Raw genomic sequence first — 21,850 nt, forward strand, 5'->3', positions numbered from 1 at the left:
TGAGACCCCCATATCTACTAAAAAAATAAAAAAAATTAGCTGGGCATAGTGGTGCCTGTCATCCCAGCTACTTAGGAGGCTGAGGCAGGAGGATCACTTGAGCCCAGGAGTTTGAGGCCGCAGTGAGCCATGATTGTGTCACTGAACTCCAGCCTAGGCAACAGAGTGAGACCCTGTACATACACACATACATACATACATACATACATACTTACATACCAATTAAAAGAAACAACAAAATTCTAGTTCAAGAGTGATCTATTAGAGTTTTCCCTTGCTCCCGTTTTCCCCCAGTAGAGATAATCAACCATGCCTTTTTTCCTACTATGACTGTACTTTATTATTTACTTCTATTTTTCTCCCAAGATTATATTATTATTTTGAATTATATGTGTGTTGCTAGTAGACTCCCTGAGCAGCGGGACCATGTCTTCATCTCTGGATCATGAGTGCCTAAAATACAGTAGGTGCTGTATCATTTTTATTTGATTTGCATGATTGTACATGAATATATCTAAAACTTTCTAAATGTGTCTTTCAAAATTTTTCTGGCTGGATCTCTTCCTAGTGGTAATAAATTGGATATATTTATTACTGCATAAAGCATTGCTATTTTTAAATTCAAAACCACTTCCTTAAACGTCAAGGGAATCACACCCAATTTTTAGTATTCTTGAATAAAGTGAAATTGCTCGTGTGTACATCACCTCTTACACTTCATTTGTAGATTTTTATAGCATATCCCTTTTAGATCATTTTTTCTAAAAAGGAATCCAGCTTAAAATGCTATTTCAACAATACAGATGGTCCCTGACTTATGATTGTTTGACACAAGATTTTTCAACGGTATGATGGTGCAAAAGAGATACACAGACAATAGAAACTACTTCGAGTACCCATACAACCATTTTATCTTTCATTTTGAATACAGTATTCAATAAATTACATGAGATATTAAACAGTTTATGATAAAATAGGGTTTGTGTTACATCAGCACAAGTATGCTGATGTAAGTGTTCTGGGCACATTTAAGTTTGGCTAGGCCAAGCTAGGATATTCAGTAAGTTAGGTGTATTACATGAATTTTCAACTCACAATATTTTTAACTTATGACAGGTTTATCAGGATGTAACCCCGTCAAAAGTCGAGGAGCATCTGTATATATTTCCATTTATATCATAAATATTTACACTTTTATTTGTCAATTATACCTTAATAAAGCTGGGGGGAAATACATATGTCCATCATAGGTAGGATTGCCAAGTAAAATACATTATGCCCCATTAAATTTGAATTTCAGATAAACAACAAGCAATTTTTAGTGTGTGTTCCGTGCAATATTTAACTGAGCATCCTTTGTTGGGAGGGTGGCTGACTCTGGCAATCCTAGTCGTATGGTACACCTGACCAAGTTTAAGGCTAAATCAGGAAGAGATTGAAGCATCCTTCTTTAGATTGTGGTTAAGAGTGGTGAAAATGTTTTGATTAAACAGTAAAATGACACCAAGTAGAAACGGGTGTTATTTATTAAGCAAGACATCGTTTTGTGTAGCAGATGCCTCATGAAAACACTCTAGCTCAGCTAGATGCTTTTTGTTAGAGACCTGGAAAAGTAGGATTGTTGCCTTGTATTACAAGGGCATTTGAAAGTTGTGTTCTATAAATTATAAAACTTGTCTGGGCCCACGTTCTACTTCAACCTCTGCCTACCCCAGGCTTCCTACCTCTTCAGGACGGGTGAGATGCCTCTAGTCCTCAGATAGCAAATTCTTGTCACACCTAGTGCCATTCTCCCAACCAAGGCAAATCATCCCAGCTTACAGTACACTTTATCTACTGAGCCGGAAAACAGCCTCAGAGTCTTTCTTAGCACTGTGTGTGTTTTTAAAACAGCTATTATTAATTCATTAGAATTTGCACCAAAAATTAAACCTGTTTAGCATCACTAGTCTCACAGCTGCCACGTTATTCACTGCACAAGGGCACCTGAATTAGAGAAAAAAATGAGGCGATACCCAACTCATGCTCTGTACATCATGGTCTGGGGCTGCATTCCAAGAGTCTTTTTCTAAATCACATAAGGCACAGACTAGTAGCAGCTCTGTCTGTTCTAGGGGAATAAGCAGGGGGTTACTTGGTATAATTGGTGAAATTGATAAGGGAGAGAATATTTCGAAGAAAGAGAGATGAGTTGAAGCATCTATAGTTGAAGAATGGCTTGAACCTTGGCTTCTGAGCATGCTCAACAGTACATGCCCTTCAGTTAGAGAAACTTGAATATAACATTAAACCAGCAGGGCATGGTGGCTCACATCTGTAATCCCAGCACTTTGGGAGGCCAAAGCAGGTGGATTGCGTGAGCCCAGGAGTTCTACATCAGCCTGGGCAACATGACGAAACCCTGTCTCTGCAAAAGAATATAAAAAATTACTCGGGCTTGGTGGTGCACACCTGTCATCCCAGCTACCCCAGAGGCTGCGGTGGGAAGATCACCTGAACCCGGGAAGTTGAAGCTGCAGTGAGTCATGATTGTGCCACTGCACTGCAGCCTGGGCGACAGAGTGAGACCTAATCTCCAAATATATATATGTGTGTGTGTGTGTGCGTGTGTGTGTGTGTGTGTAAAACATTAGACCAAAAGCAGTTTTCTACTTAATGATTCATTTTTGTTGTTTGTTTAGTTATGTTCTGTATTAAAGAAATACATACATGACATCCTGATTTTCCACGATAAAGAAATTAAGTGATAAATGATTCATAGATCTATAGTTCCCCAGGTGATTCTGATGTACACAACTTAGCCTAAAGAGTATGACAATTGGCCTGGAAGGAGAATGAAACTAAATAAGACTGTTCACCTGCCCCTTACCTGTAGGTAAGGGCATCCTGACATTCACCATTCTGTAATGAGAAGCTCCTGGTAAATGGGGATGTGTGGGACTAAAGAAATTGTCAGAAATTCAAGAAATTAAGTTAGAGAAAATAGAATAGCCAAACTACAGCCCAAGGCTGAGGCCACTGGAGATAAAACTGTTTAGGACATATGCTCTGGCAAGATACCAGTAACAAAATCTTGCAGCCACACAGCTCTCTGATGAGGCTTACCTTTAGCCAGTTTTAATATGAAGAGTTGTCATTTTATATATAGCTTATATCCCGCCTTGCTTTCTGTCCCCTTCACCGTTTCAGTTGCTTGTCTCAGGATCTTCTCCAACTCTATTATTCCTGTCTTGTACATAGACCAGAACTACAAAAAACAGCTCGGATGCAGACACCTCAAGGATTTACAAAAAAAAAAAAAAAAAATAGAATGACTGCTTACTGGTTTTTCCTCCAATTTTTCTTAATGATGTTCAACATTTTCTGATTATTTTGACCGAAACAATACTTGGGCAGCTGTCTTCAGGGAATAGTCTATAAAGGACTCTTGGCGCCCTTTCCAGGGATGACAACTCAGAACTTGTCATTTTAACATATGCTTGAAGAAATCAAGAAGTAAGGAGATTTTAGGGGTGGAAATATAGATGTGATTTGAAAAGCCAATATGAATAGAGATAAGTTGTTGGGATGGGCTTGTATGGTAGAAAAAAAAAAGGAGTAGAGGCCAGGCGCAATGGCTCACACCTGTAATCCCAGCACTTTGGGAGGCTGATGCAGGGGGATTTCTTGAGCCCAGCAGTTCAAGACAAGCCTGGACAACATAATAAAACCCCCTCTAAAACTAGCTGGGCATGGTGGCACTTGCCTGTAGTCCGATATATTTAGTAGGCTGAGGCAGGAGGATCGCTTGAGACAAAGAAATTTGACGTTATGGTGAGCTATGGTTGTGCCATTGCACTCCAGCCTGGGCAACAGAAAGAGACCCTGTCTCAAAAAAAAAAAAAAAAAAAAAAAAAGGCAGTGGGTAAAGATGTATAACTGCCTGGGGAGTAATTCTGTCTAGCTAGAATGTAATGTGAATAAAGTCATGATGGATGCTGGGGTTATAAATGTGGGTTGGGACCAATGTACTCATGTACTTTCTCTTCAAAGATAATTTGTGAAAATGATAGTTTAGGCCAATTTCAAGGCTAATTTTAAGAAGATTCTGCCATTAACAGTTAAAATATCTCTAAAATGGTGTAATAGAATGTGTTCTATTTTCCTCACCAGAATACTGTGATTACCAGATGGCACAAGGGGTATGGAAGACCTTGGGTAATTGACAAGTTGTCAATTACAATTACAGAGTGGTCATATTGCCTACAAAATTCCCCATCAGCTCCTCCCACTCATCTCTAAGCTCTTACATTACATGTCCTACAATGCTATGTGGACTGTAATCAAAACTTCTTGGTTTAAAAACTTTCAAAGGTGGGTTTTTTTTTAAGTTTAAAGTTCTTTTGTCTGAGGCTCCCACTTTTGTATCTACTTTCTACTTAACCCAAACTCTAGTATAGCATGATTTTCTGTTATGGAAATCAAGCAGGTTTTCTCCATTAAGTTCTGTGCTTCTGTTTTCATAATCCTAATGTTTACTCTCCATTTAACCAGAGTACTCAATGTATCATGAGACTATCTGGAGTCTGTAGCTTCCAGAAGCCTCTCTGGAGTATTTGTCTTGCATTTATTCTGAAGAATGCTCTGCCAGAAATAAAAAGTTGACAGACAGCAGATTTTTAAGAGTATTGGAAGGCATAAAAATATAATGGCTAAGAGAAGAGTTGGATTGCTTCAATCTATAATCCTGACTTTATCTGTTTCCTCTCTATAATACAGGGTCGTTTCAACTGTTGAGTTAGGTAACATACGGAAACTGCTTAGCACCAGGCATGATGTATACGGAGTGTTTAATTAGTGTTACCTATTATCATCATTGTCAACACTATATAAATAACAAAGTTGACTGTTTTGACTTGTAAGTATTCTATACGAATATGTATGCAAAAGCATTTCAATCTAATAAGCAACCACAAGGCTAATCTCCATTACTTATGTGTAGTCAAAGTACATCGATTCATGGCTTATGCCTCAGATAATTGAAAACCCACCACTTTCATTTAGGTGGCTGTTTGGAGAAAATACATCACATTTGCATAATGCTTTATGATTAAAAAGAACCTTTTAAGCATATTTGCACTTAAGCCTCAAAATAAATTATTAGAAAGATGATTGGACTTTTCCAATACTACACAATAATTGTGCAGTAAAACTGATATTAGAACCTAAGTCTTGATCCTTATATCATGAAAGGCTTCTTTATTATTTGTTAAGATCCCCTGGACCATCTTGACATCGCAAAACTAGTATATGTTAGAAAAGTTTTTATTTTAAGAAAAATATCCAAAAGTTTGCAGCCAGACGCAGTGACTCATGTCTATAATCCCAGCACTTTGGGATGCTGAGATGGGAGGATTGATTGAGCCTAGGAGTTCAAGACCAGCCTAGGCAACATGGTGGCAACTCCATCGCTATGAAAAAAGAAAAACATTTTAATTAAACAAAATAAAAATAAATAAAAGTTTGTATGGCAAATTTATAAAGAAATTTATAAGACTCAAGGTGACCAATGGAATAGGCATAATAGAATGCCCATTCCCCTCAAAGCCTGAAGAAAATGTAGGACTTTCTTTATGACTGCCCAGATTGTAAATTTCATCATGTTTCAGGGTCTCAGACCTCAATGGTCAGAGATATTCAAGGGGAATTTTATTTAAGACTATTAAATGTAAAAAGCAGCTACAGATGGAGTACTTCTATAATTCTACTTCATCCTTGGTGAAAGATATTTTCATTCCATGCTGGGAACTGTTCTTTTTCCATCACTCTTATTACTTTATGAGCCATTTGCTTTGCCAGTAACTACTTTTTTTCCTCTTTTAATGGAATGAAATGGACAAGGTTAAGGCTCATTATCAAATTGGAATGCAGAAGCAACATTTACCATACTTCAAATTTGCCACTGTAGAAACTGTAAAAAATATATGTATATTCTTTGTATAACATTATGTATGTTAATAATATCAAAAAATAATAAAATAAAATCCCCAGAATTTTCTGCTTTCTCAAATAAATTCATTAAGTGTAAAGAAAGAACTAGTTTTTAAGATCTTCTGATTTAGACATTCAAAAAATTGAAAGGGTAGATTCCAGATTGATAACCATAAGGGTCTTTAAAGTGGCATTTTTAGGCAGGGCGTGGTGGCTCATTCCTGTAATCCCAGCATGTTGGGAGGCCAAGGCGGGTGGATCTCCTAAGCTCAGGAGTTTGAGACCAGCCTGGGCAACATGGAGAAACCCCGTTTCTACCAAAAATACAAAATGAGCAACATGGAGAAGCCCCATTTCTACCAAAAATACAAAAAAAAAAAAAAAAAAAAGGCCTGCCATGGTCGCGTGCCTGTGGTCCCAGCTACTCAAGAGGCTGAGGTGGGACGATCGCTTGAGCAACAGGGAATATATATATATATATATAAAAATATAAATATATACATATATAAATATATATAAAAATATATATATAAATATATATAAAAATATATAAAAAAAATATATAAATATATATAAAAATATATATAAAAATATATATAAATATATATATAAAGATATATAAATATATATATAAATATATATAAATATATATAAATATATATATATATATAAATATATATAAATCTATATATTCTTTTTTACAGTTTCTGCAGTGGCAAATTTGAAACACACACACACACACACACACACACACGTTTGTTACCCACTGAAAAACTCTGAAGAGACTTTGATGCATTCAAAGCTATGAAGTTTAGTGAAATATTTAAACTCACTAAAAACAAGCAATTGAAGCAAGATAGTTCATGTTTCTTAATATTTTAACTGACCAAAAGGTTTTGAATTCTCAGAATGTAGAGTTATTCTATCTGTACATGAATATAAAATCAGTTACCAGTCATTACATAATAAATGTATTTTATTTTTATTTCAATCCTCCTTCTGTAACAAACTAAATATCAACAAATTTTAGGCTGGGCACTGTGGCTCACATCTGTAATCCCAGCACTTTGGGAGCTGAGGCAGGCGGATCGCCTGAGCTCAGGAGTTCAAGACCAGCCCAGCCAACACAGTAAAACCCCATCTCTACTGAAAATACAAAAATTATCCAGGCATGGTGGTGGGTGCCTGTGGTCCCAGTTACTCAGGAGGCTGAGGTACAAGAATCACTTGAACCCGGGAGGTGGAGGTTGTAGTGAGCCGAGATCATGCCACTGCACCCCAGTCTGGGTGAGAGAGGGAGACTGTCTCAGAAAAAAGAAAAGAAAACAAAACAAAACAAATTTTATTTGTGGATATGAGTAGGTGAATAGATCACACTGACAGAGAGAATGGGGAAAAGGAATGATAATTGTGTAGCACAGCACCTATTCTAAGGTTCATATTCTATATGGAACAGGGCATACTACATCACTTTTTGTTATTTTCAAAAAATATAAAGGTACTCAAAGTTCAAGATTAATGATTTTATACTATAACACCTCAACGCACTAGAGAAACAATTACAGAGAAATAAATATAACATTGGTAAGACACGCACACTGACAACTTGGCTATCTGCTTGATTGAGTATAAATGTGTGGTGTATGTGCCTTCAAAACAGGGCCTAGATGTTTAGCATAAGAATAAAACTGCAGATACTTTTTAAAAATGCTACTTTATTTATTTATTGAGATGGAATCTCACTCTGTCACCCAGGCTAGAGTGCAGTGGCACAATCTCAACTCACTGTAACCTCTGCCTCCCCGGCTCAAGCGATCCTTCCACCTCAGCCTCTTGAGTAGCTGGGACCACAGGCATGCAACCATGCCTGGCTTTTTTTTTTTTTTTTTTTTTTTTTTTTTGTATTTTTGGCAGAAATGAGGTTTCTTCATGTTGCCCAGGCTGCTCTCAAACTCCCGAATTTAGGAGATCCACCCGCCTTGGCCTCCCAACATGCTGGGATTACAGGCATGAGCCACCATGCCCTGTCTAAAAATGCCACTTTAAAGACCCTTATGGTTATCAGTCTGGAATCTACCCTTTCAATACTTTGAATGTCTAAACCAGAAGATCTTAAAAACTAGTTCTTTCTTTACACTTAATGAATTTATTTGAGAAAGCAGAAAATTCTGGGGATTTTATTTTATTATTTTTTGATATTATTAACATACATTGTAGATAGATCTACAATGCCAATTTATAACTAAGGCAATTATCTGAGTCAGACCAAAATATCTACTCTTATCTGCATTTATGAAGCATTTTGCTCTGTTCTTCAATGCTAAAGTTGCAGCACTGAAGTGGTGTTTCAAGTGATAATAAAGTTGATGTTAAACTCTCTATATGTCTTAAATAATAAGTCTTAGAAGTGGAACAGGAGTGATCCTCTGTTAACCACCTACTTTACTAAATGAGGAAACCCAAGCCCAGAGAGGTGAAGTGGCTTGCCGCATATCGCGAAACTAAACGTTGGCACAGCTGGAGCACAACTAGGTCTCCAGTGTTATGGTCTAGTGTACTTCTGACTTTAAGAGACTGACTGAGGCCGGGCATGATGGTTCATGCCTGTAATCCCAGCACTTTGGGAGGCCAATGTAGGAGAATCACTTGAGCCCAGGAGTTCGAGTTCAGCCTGGGCAACATGGCAACACCCTGTCTTTTCCAAAAAAAAAAAAAAGAAAGAAAGAAAGAAAAAATAAGAGACCGCCACAAGTTTTAATTGGTTGCGCCCAAAAGTGTAAGATAAGCTAATCAGGCAGTACATCTCCATGCATACCAACCATACGGGAGCTCATTCTCAGCAAGGCTGCAAAACAAAACAAACAACAAAAAAAAGTATATAAAGATTTCTGTTTAATGGAACTTTCTTGCTTTTAAAATGATAACAGAAGTGGCTGGGCATGGTGGCTCATGCCTGGAATCCCAGCACTTTCGGAGGCCAAGGTGGGCGGATCACTTGAAGCCAGGAGTTCAAGACCAGCCTGGACAACATGGTGAAGCTCCGTCTCTACTAAAAATACAAAAATTAGCTGGGTGTGGTGGGGTACACCTCTAGTCCCAGCTGAGTCAAGAGAATCGCTTGAACCCAGGAGGCAGGGGTTGCAGTAAGCCACGATAGCACCACTGCACTCCAGACTGGACGACAGACATATCTGGTAGTTTTTTTGTAGATTCTTCTCTGTAGAAGATTATGTTATGTGTGAATAAGGAGAGCCTTAACTGCTTTCCTTCCCATCTGGATGCCTTTTATTTCTTGCCTTATTACACTGAGTAGAACTTCTAGTATAATGTCGAATAGAATTGGTGAAAGCAAACCTCCTCATCTTGTTCCTGATCTTAAGAGCAACCCTTTCACTTTTTTCCCCTTTACTGATACATAATATTTGATATATTTATGGGGAAATTGTGAGTGCTTCTTACATGCACAAAATGTGTAATGATCAAGTCAGGGTATGTGAGGTATCCATCACCTTGAGTATTTATTATTTCTATGAGCTGGTAACATTTCATGTCCTCTTTTCTATAGAAAAGCATTCACTTTTTTAAACCATTAATGTGATATAGGCTACAAAGATTTCATGGACAACTTTAGCCAAATTGAGAAAGTTTCTTTCAATTTCTAGTATCCTGAGATACTAGACATGACATCTTTTAAAACTTTTGTAGGTTTTTGAAGGTTAAACAAAAGATTAAATAATCATCATAAACAGAAAGACATCAATGTTTTTCCATTAAAAAGATTCCTGAGAGGGCAGATGTTATACATGAAAGTGCCTAAATAGAGTTCTTTTTATGAGACAGGGTCTTCCTCTGTTGCCCAAGGTGAAGGGCAATGGTGCAATCACTGCTCACTGCAACCTCGACCTGGGCTCAAGTGATCCTCCCACCTTAGCCTCCCACCTTGCCTCCCAAGTAGCTGAGACCACAGGCATACATCATCATGCCTTTTATTTTATTTCATTTTTGTAGAAACAAAGTCTTAATATATTGCCTAGGCTGGTCTTGAACTCCTGGCCTCAAGCAATCCTCCTGCTTTAGCCTCACAAAGTCCTGAGATTATAGGTGTGAGCCACTGCACCCGGCCTAAATAGAGTTCTTATGCATTTCTAGAGACAGCTCGGGGACTTATTGTTGCATGTCCTTCTGCAAATGACTTCAAAAGAAGAGGGTGTAAAAATCATATTTTTAATAAAAAGGTTGAAGAAAGTATAAGAAATGTTTCAAAAGTAATAATTTTTAAAATATAATAATGATTTTAAAAGTGATTTCAACATCACATATATCTGCCATAATGGAATTATAACCTTAATAGGAAGATGTCTCAAGTTTTGTAAAGAGGTTTTCTTATGACACAATAAAGCAAATACTAAAAATCAGTAATATTTCCTACAAGTTTTGGTTGCATACCTGGGTGTGGTGGCATGTGTCTGTAGTCTCAGCTATGCTGGAGGCTGAGGTGGGAGGATCACTTGAGCCCAGGAATTTGAGGCTGCAGTGAGCTATGATCATGCCACTGCACTCCAGCCTGGGCAACAGAGCAAGACCATGTCTGGAAAAAAAAAATGTGAAGAAGATGTACTTTTTTTGTGGTTGAAATGAGGTCTCACTCTGTTGCCCAGGCCAGTCTTGAATTCCTGGTCTCAAGCAATCCTCCCACCTCAGCCTCCCAAAGTGCTGGGATTACAGGCATGAGTCATGATGCCTGAATTATGAACTTTTCGTGCATTTGTGAACCCTCTGATGGACGCGTGAATTGAATGTTCATTGAAATGATCAGAACAGGTAAGGCATCTGATTTATATATTTTGGGAAGTGAGAGTCTTTAATTATAGGAAAAGTCCATGTGAGGTCTACATATGTATTTTTCAAATTGATGTGACTCAGTGCAATAGACTCCCTCCCTCCCCCACCCATTTATACTGAGCCTTCATATTCAGAACAGCAGAAAATTGAGGCACTTAAAGTTGAAGCACTTATCTGAATGATTAAACCCAGATCAACAAGTGAAGAGCAATTGTAACAGCACAAAAAGAGGACTAAAAAGGGGCTTTTTGTTCACTTTTTTTTTTGCAGAGGGGTGCAGGGCTTTAAAATAATTCATTTAAGAACTGAATGGTCTTCTTCACAGAAGACCTTTCCATTCATTCAAAGAAATCTCATATGCTGAGGAGACATGCAGGAATGGGAAAAGATGAAAACGCAGGGAATAAAAAGCAAACCTGCCTCCTAAAAATTAACCAGTCAGCTGGAATATTACATAATCAAGTATTGTTTTCTAAGGTTAAGGTTGCTAGATATGGCATGAGGCATACTTATACTAAAAAAAAATTATTTGTTGTTTATCTCAAATTCAGATTTAACTGGGCATACTGTAATTTTATTTGCTAAATCTGGCAACCTAATAAGGTGTTATACCCTCACATCTGTGGCATTTAAAATTCAGAGCTGGGTTTTATAATTTAACATCCTTTAAAAAACAAAGTGTTTTTACACTGCTGTGTATAGGGGTGGGGGCGGGGGAAACTCTTTCTTCCCTGACTGTAAAAAAAATTTTTGAAACCTAACTGTTCCATGATTTTCGTAAACGTTCCGCAAAATTTATTTACAGAAATTAGATTCTAAATTCCTATACGATGTCAACATCAATGTAAGACAAAGTTCTAGGATTGTAAGTCTTCCAGTTATCTGTGGATGCACTACCTTCTCAATCAGAACGTTGTATTTATTTATTAATGCCAGAGTTTATGTTTCAGTGAGCTTGGGGGAAGGGGAAAAATTCAGGAACACCACTTTGCTATTAGTCCTGGCGCAGTGAGCACAATGTAGGCTCTGTATCTGCTTAGTACTTGCTGAGCAACAGAGGGTTAACATCTTTTTCAATGTTGCCACTCAAATTGCTGCTTACCATCTAAAGTACAGGGTACAGAATGGAGAGAAAGGCCACAAGGGTCATTATGCTTTGGTGGAAAAAGACGTATCATTATTTTCATTCTATTCAATGCCAACAACCCATTTATTAAAGGACGAAATTGGAAATTCTCCACTTTACTCTTGAGGACTGTTTTATTTCCACAACCTGAGGAAAAGAAAGAAGGCTTTACAAATGGATCACTGCAATTGTCAGGACCTTTTGGTACCAACAGGCGGCCCTCACCCAATTACACTATGCTCATTGTTGAAACAGTTGAATTTCATTTCTTCCTTATACTGAGTTTAAATTTTTTTTGGATGTTGTCTAGCTGCTGCTGTAGAGTTGAAGTATTTTAACATCGGGTAGCTGAGGCTTGCTTCATGAAATCGACATATTATTTGGTCAGTCACTGAAGGAAATTAATTACATAAGGTTTCAACCTGGAGAAATCTCTCTCTTCTGTAAAGATATACTCTATCTCATTTGTACCACCACGTGTCATTTATTCCTTTTTGCTGTGTATTATAGTTGTGTGCATGGTTCATCTCCCCTATTCAACCATGTAGTTTGCTCATCTTAATCTGCTCATCCAGAATTTTATATTATACACCATAGTTTCTTTTAGTTTAGTTTTTTGTTTGTTTGTTTGTTTGTTGTTAATACAGAGAGTCTCCCTCTGTTGCTCAGTCTGGTTTCGAACTCCTGGGCTCAAGCCATCCTGCCGCCTCGACCTTCCAAAGTGCTAGGATTACAGGGGTGAGACACCATGCCCAGTCACATCACATCATAGGTTTTGCTTTTGTTTTGTTTTGATTTTGTTTTGTTTTGTCTTTTTTTGTAGGGGAAGTATCATAGGTTTTCGATAAATATTTGTTGAATTTGGCCAGGCACAGTGGCTGATGCCTGTAATACCAGCATTTGGGGAGGCCAAGTCGGGAATTTGAGACCAGCTTGGGCAACACAGTTGGACTCCGTCTCCAAAAAAAAAAAAAAAAAAAAATTAGCTGGGCATGGTAGCCTGCACCTGTAGTCCCAGCTACTTGGGTGGCTGAGGTGAGAGGATGGTTTGAGCTCAGGAGTTCGAGGCTGCAGTGAGCCATGATTGGTGCCACTGCACTCTAGCCTGAATGACAGAGCATGACCGTGTCTCAAAAATGGATAGATAGATAAATAGGCAGATATATATAGATAGATAGATAGATTTGTTGAATGAATGAATGTGTGAACTGTTTTTTGTTTATATATATATATATATATATATATTTTTGTACAATGATCAGAGGCATACCCAGATGTGTGGGGCTTCCAAGCAAATATCTCCAAAAAGAACTTCTTTCCTTTCATTAACTTGAAATAAAAGACTTTAGACTTCTGTTATCCAGGACTACTTGGACTCAGAGAGGAGGAGAAAGGTTTTAGCATTTTCCCCACAGACAAAATCTAAACTTCTTGGGCCCCTGTGGGTAGATAGAGAGGTTTAATTATATTAAATAAAATTAAATAACATGGTAAGAAGTGAGTGTTAACTCTAAGTGCAATGTATTCCAGAGTCTTACAGCAGGTCTCTTATCCATCATTAGTTGGATTTTAGGTCAGTGTATTTTTGCATATCTGGAGAATGACTTGAATGTGGCCAGAGAGAGGATGACAAACACTGGAGGGCTAGAAATGTTACTCTGGAATGGGGAAAAATGATGTGAAAAAAACCTTGGATACAACCATGGGAAGAACAGTGCATAGTAAGAAAAATGAGGAAGGGGCCAAGTGAAAAATTTGGAGGCTGGTTTAGAGATTCCGCTGAGTAGAAGACCAGGAGAATATATTCAGTATTCAAGAGGCTAAGGACATAATTTTGAATCCAGAGTAGATTCCAGATCAAAGGCAATGCTCTTCTTTAAAAATACAGGTGGGAGGTAAGGAGAAAACATGAAAGACAAAGAGAATGAAGAGATAGATGGTGAGATCAAGCAAAAAATGCTAAAACTAGTGAGGAAGAATTGAAGACCCCACAGAATAAGGCTAAAGTAATGAGTTTAGGCACTATACTGGAAAATCGGATAAGACTTATTGAAATTTGATCAATCAATTTAAAAAGGATACTGGTCCTTACTATGTACCAGTCATTGTACCAGGTTCTTTTTCTATTATATCTTATTTAATCTTCAAATAACTATTTAAATAAAAATGTTTATCTCCATTTTGCAGATTTCAAAAAAATGTGGCTCATATACATCATATTCAAGATCACACAGATAGTGGGAAATTGAGAAAGAATTCCAACTCAGGAATAATTTAAGGGGTTCCTGACAGACTTGAATCCCACATCCTTTCCACTACATTTAATGAATGGAGCTTGCCTCAGAAGCGTTCAAATAACTATGCATCTCTATATTTACTGCTATATAGTTTCTTTGTTACCCTCTGGGATTTGATGACACTGGAATATAGTAATTTTGTAATAAATAAAGGCAACTGAAATCCTAAAGAGGATGGAGGTCAGAAGGGAAATTACATTGGTCAGAAAGCATATTTCCCCTTTCCTGAAGGTGTGACAACAGAAAAATACATGCCTGGACTCCCTCCACCACCTCTCAACCCCCATATCTCTCAATTCTCTAATTCTAGGAACTAGTTTTATGAAGTCACCTCTTACAGGTGTGCCTTCACTTCATGCGCCAACCCAATCCAGACTCTAAATGGAGGAGGGGAAAGGCAAAGCAACTTGGTGGCTATTCACATCACTCAGTTCACATCACATCACATCACTCAGACTGAGACCTTTTGTTCCACTTTTGATGTAGATCCTGTCAATAACTTGTGCTCCTTCTGACTTTAATAGCTCTTCAATTGATTTCCTGCTTTCTCCCTCCCTTCTCCATCCCGCTACTTCAGATAATTTCAGGGGCTGTATTACTTGACCTTAAACTCTACACTTGTCAACACTGACTCACTGGTTCCTGGTGCCACACCTTCCAGATGCTGACCACTACTAGCACTTCCTCCAATTCTATTATTAACAATAATAAAACTGATGAAGCACTGTTAAATTTGTTCTTTTACCTGGACCTTACAATCACGTATACTTGGGTGCACGTATATCTTTTTTAAAATTGTTGTTGGGACCTTACACGTCATGTACCTAGTTAACTCATTAAGCCTAATCAGATATGTAAAAGAAAAAAGTTAATGATCACAGTCTAAAAATAAAATCTGAACTCTAGAAAGTCTTAATTTGCAATACAGAGCATTGAGGTCCACAGAAATGGCTTATTACAGAGGATTCTTTTCCCAAATTAAGAAAAACACTATATGATTCCTTGGCACAGAATCAGACCTTACAAAAAGAAACTTCTGGTACATGTATTTTCTTTTTTCTTTTCTTTTTTCAAAACAGCGTCTCATTCTGTTGCCCAGGTTGGAGTGCAGTGACCATCACTTCACGTCCAGAGCTCAAGTGATCCTCCCACCTCAGCCTTCTGAGTAGCTGGGACCACAGGTCCCAGGCGCACCACCATGCCTGGCTAATTTTTAAAATTTTTGGTAGAGATGGGTTCTCCCTATGTTGCCCAGACTGGTCTCCAACTCCCAGGCTCAAGTGACCCACCCACCTCAGCCTCCCAAAGTGCTGCCACTACCAGTGAGAGACATCACAATTACAGGTGAGAGCCACCACAATTACAAATGAGTTCCTTATCCTCATTTGAAGGATAAGGAACTTGAAGGATTACAAGTCGTTCTCAGACACGAGGTTAGCAGAGCTCCTTTTTCCGATTAATAGACCAGTACTCTTAGACTTAAGCCCTGTTGTATTCTGACTATTCCTTTTCCTATTAACTGATACACTGTGTTTTGTTTTGTTTTTTGTGGTTTCTTTTCTGAGACAGGGTCTCACTCTGTCGCCCAGGCTGGAGTGCAGTGGTGAGATCAGAGCTCAAAGCCTCGACTTCGCAGGCTCAAGCAATCTTCCTGCCTTGGCCTCCCAAAGTGGTGGGATTACAGGTGTGAGCCAACCCACCTGGCCCAGATCTATCTTTGGATTCAGGGACCTCAACCCCAAGGGATCTGATTTAGTATGTCTGGAGGAGGGACTCAAGAATTTCCATTTTAACAAGTATCCATGTGATTCTGATGCAGGCAGTCCAAAGACCACCCTTTGAGAAATGCTATTTTAGCTAGTTTGAAACAAAGCTCCAGTCAAATAATTCTGAAAGTGAAAATGCTGGAGTATTATTCAATTTGAGTGTTGTGTTGCCTTGAGTTATAGGGCTCTTACACAATGCAAAATGAATAATGTGGAATGCCATTCACTGCAATAAAATGTCAACATTTCAAGTATTTTTTCAAAAGACTTCTTAAGAGTTGCTCTTTCCACACACGGTCCTGTTTAAAAGGAATTACAGCTGCTCCTACTTTTATAACTAGCACATCCAAATCTGCCTATAAAATATTTAAAATGAACAAAGTACAATTACAGCTATATTTACAGTTGTGTGGAACAAATCCATTGCTTTCAAAATTATAAGTCTGGCTAAGTAAAACTAACCAAAAACTCTACTGAAAAACAGTGGAATTCTTAAGCACATAAGCAATGGAACAAATCACATGTGGAAAATCAATAGATTTAGACTACACAAAAATGGAAAAAGTTGAAGCTCAAAAACCATTACTAAACAAGAAAACCTAAAACACAAGCCACAAACTGGGAAAATATTTGCAACAAACATTAAGAAGGGTTGATAAATTTGAAATATATAAAAGCTCATGAAAGTCAAAAGGGAACATGGATAAAGAACAAGAACAGAGATAAATACATATGGGAAAGTTTAAGAACTTAATGGTATATACATTTTTTAACATACAGCATTTTAAAACACCAGTGATATATACCATTTTTGTCAGTCAAATTAAGAACGTTTAAGGGATTGAGAGAAATTTCAGTGAAATGGATAGGCACTCACAAACACTGCTAGTATAATAGATGGACAAATTGGTGTAAAGTTTTTTTTGTTGTTGTTTTGTTTTGATTTGTTTTGAAACAGGGTCTCACTCTGTTGCCCAGGCTGGAGTGTAGTGGCACAATCACAGCTCACTGCAGCCTCAACCTCCAAGGCTCAAGGGATTCTCCCACCTCAGCCTCCTGAGTGGCTGGGACTACAACGGGCCACCATGTCCAGCTAATTTATTTTTATTTATTTAGTTTTATTTTTTATTTTTTTGTAGAGTTGGAGGACTCACTTTTTTGCCCAGCCTGGTCTCAAACTCCTGGGCTCAAGTGGATCCTCCCTGCCTCAGCCCCCCCAGTGCTAAGATAACAGGTATGAGCCAGTAAGCCAAGCCTCAAACTTTCTTTAAAACAATTTAAAAATTCTTACTATAAATGTTTTTTGAAAGAAAAAAAATCACACACTTATTCTCAGTAAATTCCTAAGACTCTAGTTTAATCGGAAATTTAGAAAAAGGACTAAGAACAGAATTATTATTATTATTATTATTATTATTATTATTAATTTGAGACTTGAGTCTCACTCTGTCGCCCAGGCTGGAGTGCAATGGCGCGATCTCGGCTCACTGCAACCTCTGCCTCCCAGGTTCTAGCAATTCTGCTGCCTCAGCCTCCTGAGTAGCTGGGATTGCAGGCGCCTACCACCATGCCCAACTAATTTTTTGTATTTTTAGTAGAGACGGGGTTTCACCATGTTTCATCATGTTGGCCAGGCTGGTCTTGAACTCCTGACCTCAGGTGATCCACCCACCTCGGCCTCCCAAACTGCTGGGATTACAGGCATGAGCCACTGTGCCCGGCCCAGAATTATTTTTAAGATGGAAAAATTGGAATCAATCTAAAGATGATGAAAGAATGATTAAAGAAACAATCCAAGGTATATCCACATGACAATGTTATATAGCAATTTAAAATGTTTTTTTCAAGCACTTAATGGTGCTTAAAATGTTTCAGATACAGGGATGCTTTGAAAAGCAAGATATGGCATTTATATGTAATATGATACCAATTTTCTTTTAAAACATTTTTATATGCATATAAAAAAGCTGTAAATAAATAAATCAAAATGCTAACAGCTGTTATCTACGGGTGTTAAGGTTTTTATTCTTCTTTTAGTGATTATCTGTGCTATCAATTCTCTGCAATGACCATATGTTACTCTAATAATCAGAAAATGCAATAAAAGGTATTTCAAAAGTCCCTCTGAAAACATAACATAAAGAAGGAAAAGTTGTCAACTTAATTAATTTATAGTTTGCAAGTGACAGAGAACACTCACCACTTATTTCTGCAACAGGCACTGGAATCCATTGATGGAATGCCAGCGACCTTATATTCTCAAGACAACTGCTTATCTGTCTCTCTAATTGGAAGAGGGGGATATGGAGAAAAGACAACAGTCTCTAGGAACAGATGTCTGAAGGGAGTTAAACCAAGTATCAGGGTAAAGTAAAAGGAAAATTTTACTAACAATCCTTAGTCTAACTATATTCTAATTTAGAACTCTTAGCCCAAAACATTTCTCCTTGTACAAACTGGTATACCAACTGATCAACATAACTAACACCATTAATATTTGAGTGTTTTTAAAAAATATATAGGAAAGGCTTTCCTGCATGAATTTAAAATTGCAATCATATGAGTAATGTAATTTCTTCCTTAAAGGTTAGATGATTGGATAGGGGTTAATTTTGATAATGAAAAGACTGAAAAGGAATATGACACATGCTGGATTACTTCACCCACCCTACCAGAGACCAACTTTGTATGAGAAAATACTAAAGAATCTTAGTCAGGCCTCCATATTAATTTTGTATTGGTAATGCTTGACAGAGAGATCAAGGGACATAGATAATTCTAGTACACTATGTTCTAGCTGAATACTCAACTAGAACCCAAATGTCTTCATATTAAAATCAGTATGGCAAATGGCCCCTTCTTGATTGCTAGGCAAACAAAAACAAACTGGGGGTTGCTTCAGGGAATCTGGGAGGAAGGCAGAGCCAAGGTTTTCTCCCAGGTCCATAGGAGGTTAAGACTTGAGCATTCCCAAACTGAAAGGGGGAAATTAGATTTGGTGAATTTCATTCTCCATATTAAAAGGATAGGTTCAAAATTGAGAGGTTTCATAGGTTGATGCACTATATCTAACTGATCAAATCTCTGCCAAGGGCTAGATATGCCAGCTGACAACTGGGTAGCCACTGTATACAATGTACATTGTAGCTGGATTAAGGCAATGAATGAAAGAACTAGCAAGGAGTTAGCTAAGAACACTTTAGCAAAGTGAGTCTATTTTATTTAAACCCATCCTTTGAAAGTTAGCAAAAGAAAGGAGAGACTAACAGCACACGTGGAAAGGCAGATATTGTAAGGATCTTGTGAAGTGTGGGGAGGAGGGTTACTCAAATAACAGAAGAGAATGGGTGAAAGAGCCCTAAAGACAGATTTTTGTCTATTATCAATTCCGTAGACATTTTTTGAGCCAGGCACTGTGTCGGTCCTGGAGATACATGGAAAGAGGGCCTTTCCTTAAAGATTTCATGGTCTAACAGGGCACAGTGGCTCATACCCATAATCCCGGCACTTTGGGAGGCAGTGGTGTAAGGATCACTTGAGCCCAGGAGTTGGAGACCAGCCTGGTCAATATGGTGAGACCTTGTCTCTACAAAAAAAAAAAAAAAAATTAGACGGTGCGTGGTGCACGCCTGTAGTTCCAGCTACTCAGGAGGCTAAGGTGGGAGGATCGCTTGAGCCCAGGAGGTCAAGGCTGCAGTGAGCTGTGATTGAGCCAGTGCACTCCAGCCTGGGTGACAGAGCGATACCTTGCCTAAAAACAAAAGAAAACTGGATAAAGATTTCATGGTCTAGTGGGGAAGATAGATATGTGAATTACAAAGTATAGTCAAGTCCTACCTACTGGTAAAAACTCTGGCAGACAACTCAGTCTCTTCATCTTTCATCAAACATTTATTTGCTCTATTGTATACCTGGGACATAGAAACTACAGATACAAAGACCAGTATGATAGGGTCACTGCCCTTAAGGAGGTTATTATAGTCTAGTTGGGGAAATAGACATATCAACAATGGCAATGGCAACAAAATGCTATGAAAGCTAGGTATAAGATGTTATGAGACTGAGCTGAGCAGTGTCTCAAGCCACCACTTTGTGAGGCCAAGGAGAGAGGATGGCTTGAGCCCAGGAGGTCAAGACTGCAGTGAGCTGTGATCGTGCCACTGCACTCCAGCCTGGCCTACACTGTCTCTTAAAAAAAAAAGTCATGAGACTCTTAGCTCTCTATAGTTATGTTTGGCCTCACCTGTGCAACTTTCTTAATGGGGAGAGAGAGATCTCTTGTAGCAGGACAAGCTGCAGACAAAACTCCTCAGACACCGAGTTAAAAAAGGAAGGGGTTTATTTGGCTGGGGGCATCTGCAAGACTCCTGTCTCAAGAGCAGAGCTCCCTGAGTGAGCAATTCCTGTCCCTTTTAAGGGCTTACAATTCTAAAGGGGTGCACGTGAGAGGGTCGTGATCAATTGAGCAAGCAGGGGGTACGTGACTGGGGGCTGCATGCACTAGTAATTAGATCGGAACAAAACAGGACAGGGATTTTCACAGTGCTTTTCTATGCAATGTCTGTAATCTATACATAACATGACCGATTAGGTCAGGGGTCGATCTTTAACTACCAGGCCCAGGGTGTGGCGCTGGGCTGTCTGCTTGTGGATTTCATTTCTGCCTTTTAGTTTTTACTTTTTCTTTTTTTGGAGGCAGAAATTGGGCATAAGACAATATGAGGGGTGGTCTCCTCCCTTATTCCCCCACTTTGAGACTCTCACTCAATAGTGGGAGTTCTCACTTTCATTTTTACTACCTATGTCTTCTTGCAAGACAGATTGATAGTGATTCATATAGTACCCTTGTGCTGAAGCATTTTGGTGAACGAAGGTAGCGATGAAGCTTTTTATCATTTGAAGAAGTACAGGTAGCAAACAAGGGAGCAGTAAGCAGGTTCCTATTACTATTATAACTCTTATTATAAGAGTTTTAAATTCTCCTAGCGCTGGGAACCATTTTGAAAACATGGCCCCAGGATCAAATCCATGCCACACTTGCATGGGCACATGTGCCAGTTTTGTCATATCTTTAACTGTGTCTTCAACTACTTGCCCTTGATTATCTATGTGTAGGCAGCAATTAGTAAGGTTAAATTTCCTACAGACCTCTCCTTCAGCTGCTAGCAAGTAGTCGAGAGCTAATCTATTTTGATAGATAGCATTTCTCATCTGAGTTTCTTGCCAGGCCAGAATAGTCAAGGCTCTGCCGGTTTTATTAGTGATTATTTTTAAGACAGCTTGTAACTGTATGATTTGGTTGATCATGTAAATGGGGGTCCGGTATCCCTATGAGCCGTCTTGTGCCTAAGTAGCAGGCCTATAATATTGTATGATTTTCTCAGGGGGCCATTTATCATTTTTTTTAATTTCGTATAGCTATGCTTCTCTTTTCGCTGGAAGCATAGACAGGGAAGCCCAGGAGTTCATCTGTTTTTATGGTCAGTAGGAAGAAAGATGGTTTAATAGTGTCAATAGCACAACTACCTGCCTACTGGTCAGGTAATTTGGCATAAGCTCTATGCCTACATAACCAGTATAATCTAGTGGGGGCTGTCCAGTCCCAGTGGGACTCCAGGTGGGTCCACACGGTTTGCAACTTAGGGAATTTACTAAATGGATTTCTCTCTGTGTGATTTGAACTCCACCAAGTGACTGTTTTTGTGGTACCATTATACAGTTTCTGTCCCAGACAACTAAGTCGTCTTATGGGGTGAGTGAATTCTTTTCCTTCTCTAGCTATGCAATATTGTCTAATAATTGAGGCTTTTAGGACCTAGAAATTATCAAGGTGATTCTTTTGAGCCGGG

General features: G+C 38.4%; 1 long non-coding RNA gene across 2 annotated transcripts in view; it reads right to left on the reverse strand.

Annotated features, from left to right (window-relative positions):
• Positions 1–890: 890 nt before the first annotated feature.
• The window catches only part of LOC105738146, a 44,173-nt gene continuing 23,213 nt past the window's right edge, over positions 891–21,850 (reverse strand). Inside the window, exons 3-5 of one of the 2 annotated variants that reach the window (XR_004028807.1) lie at positions 10,417–10,558; positions 3,106–3,275; positions 891–2,407 (exon numbers count right to left, since the gene is read on the reverse strand). This is a non-coding gene — a long non-coding RNA (uncharacterized LOC105738146). The remainder of the gene's footprint in view (positions 2,408–3,105; positions 3,276–10,416; positions 10,559–21,850) is intronic. The other variant, XR_001113890.2, reaches the window with a different exon arrangement.

The sequence above is a fragment of the Nomascus leucogenys genome, chromosome X (genome assembly GCF_006542625.1).
Source record: "Nomascus leucogenys isolate Asia chromosome X, Asia_NLE_v1, whole genome shotgun sequence".
Taxonomy (NCBI): Eukaryota; Metazoa; Chordata; class Mammalia; order Primates; family Hylobatidae; genus Nomascus; species Nomascus leucogenys.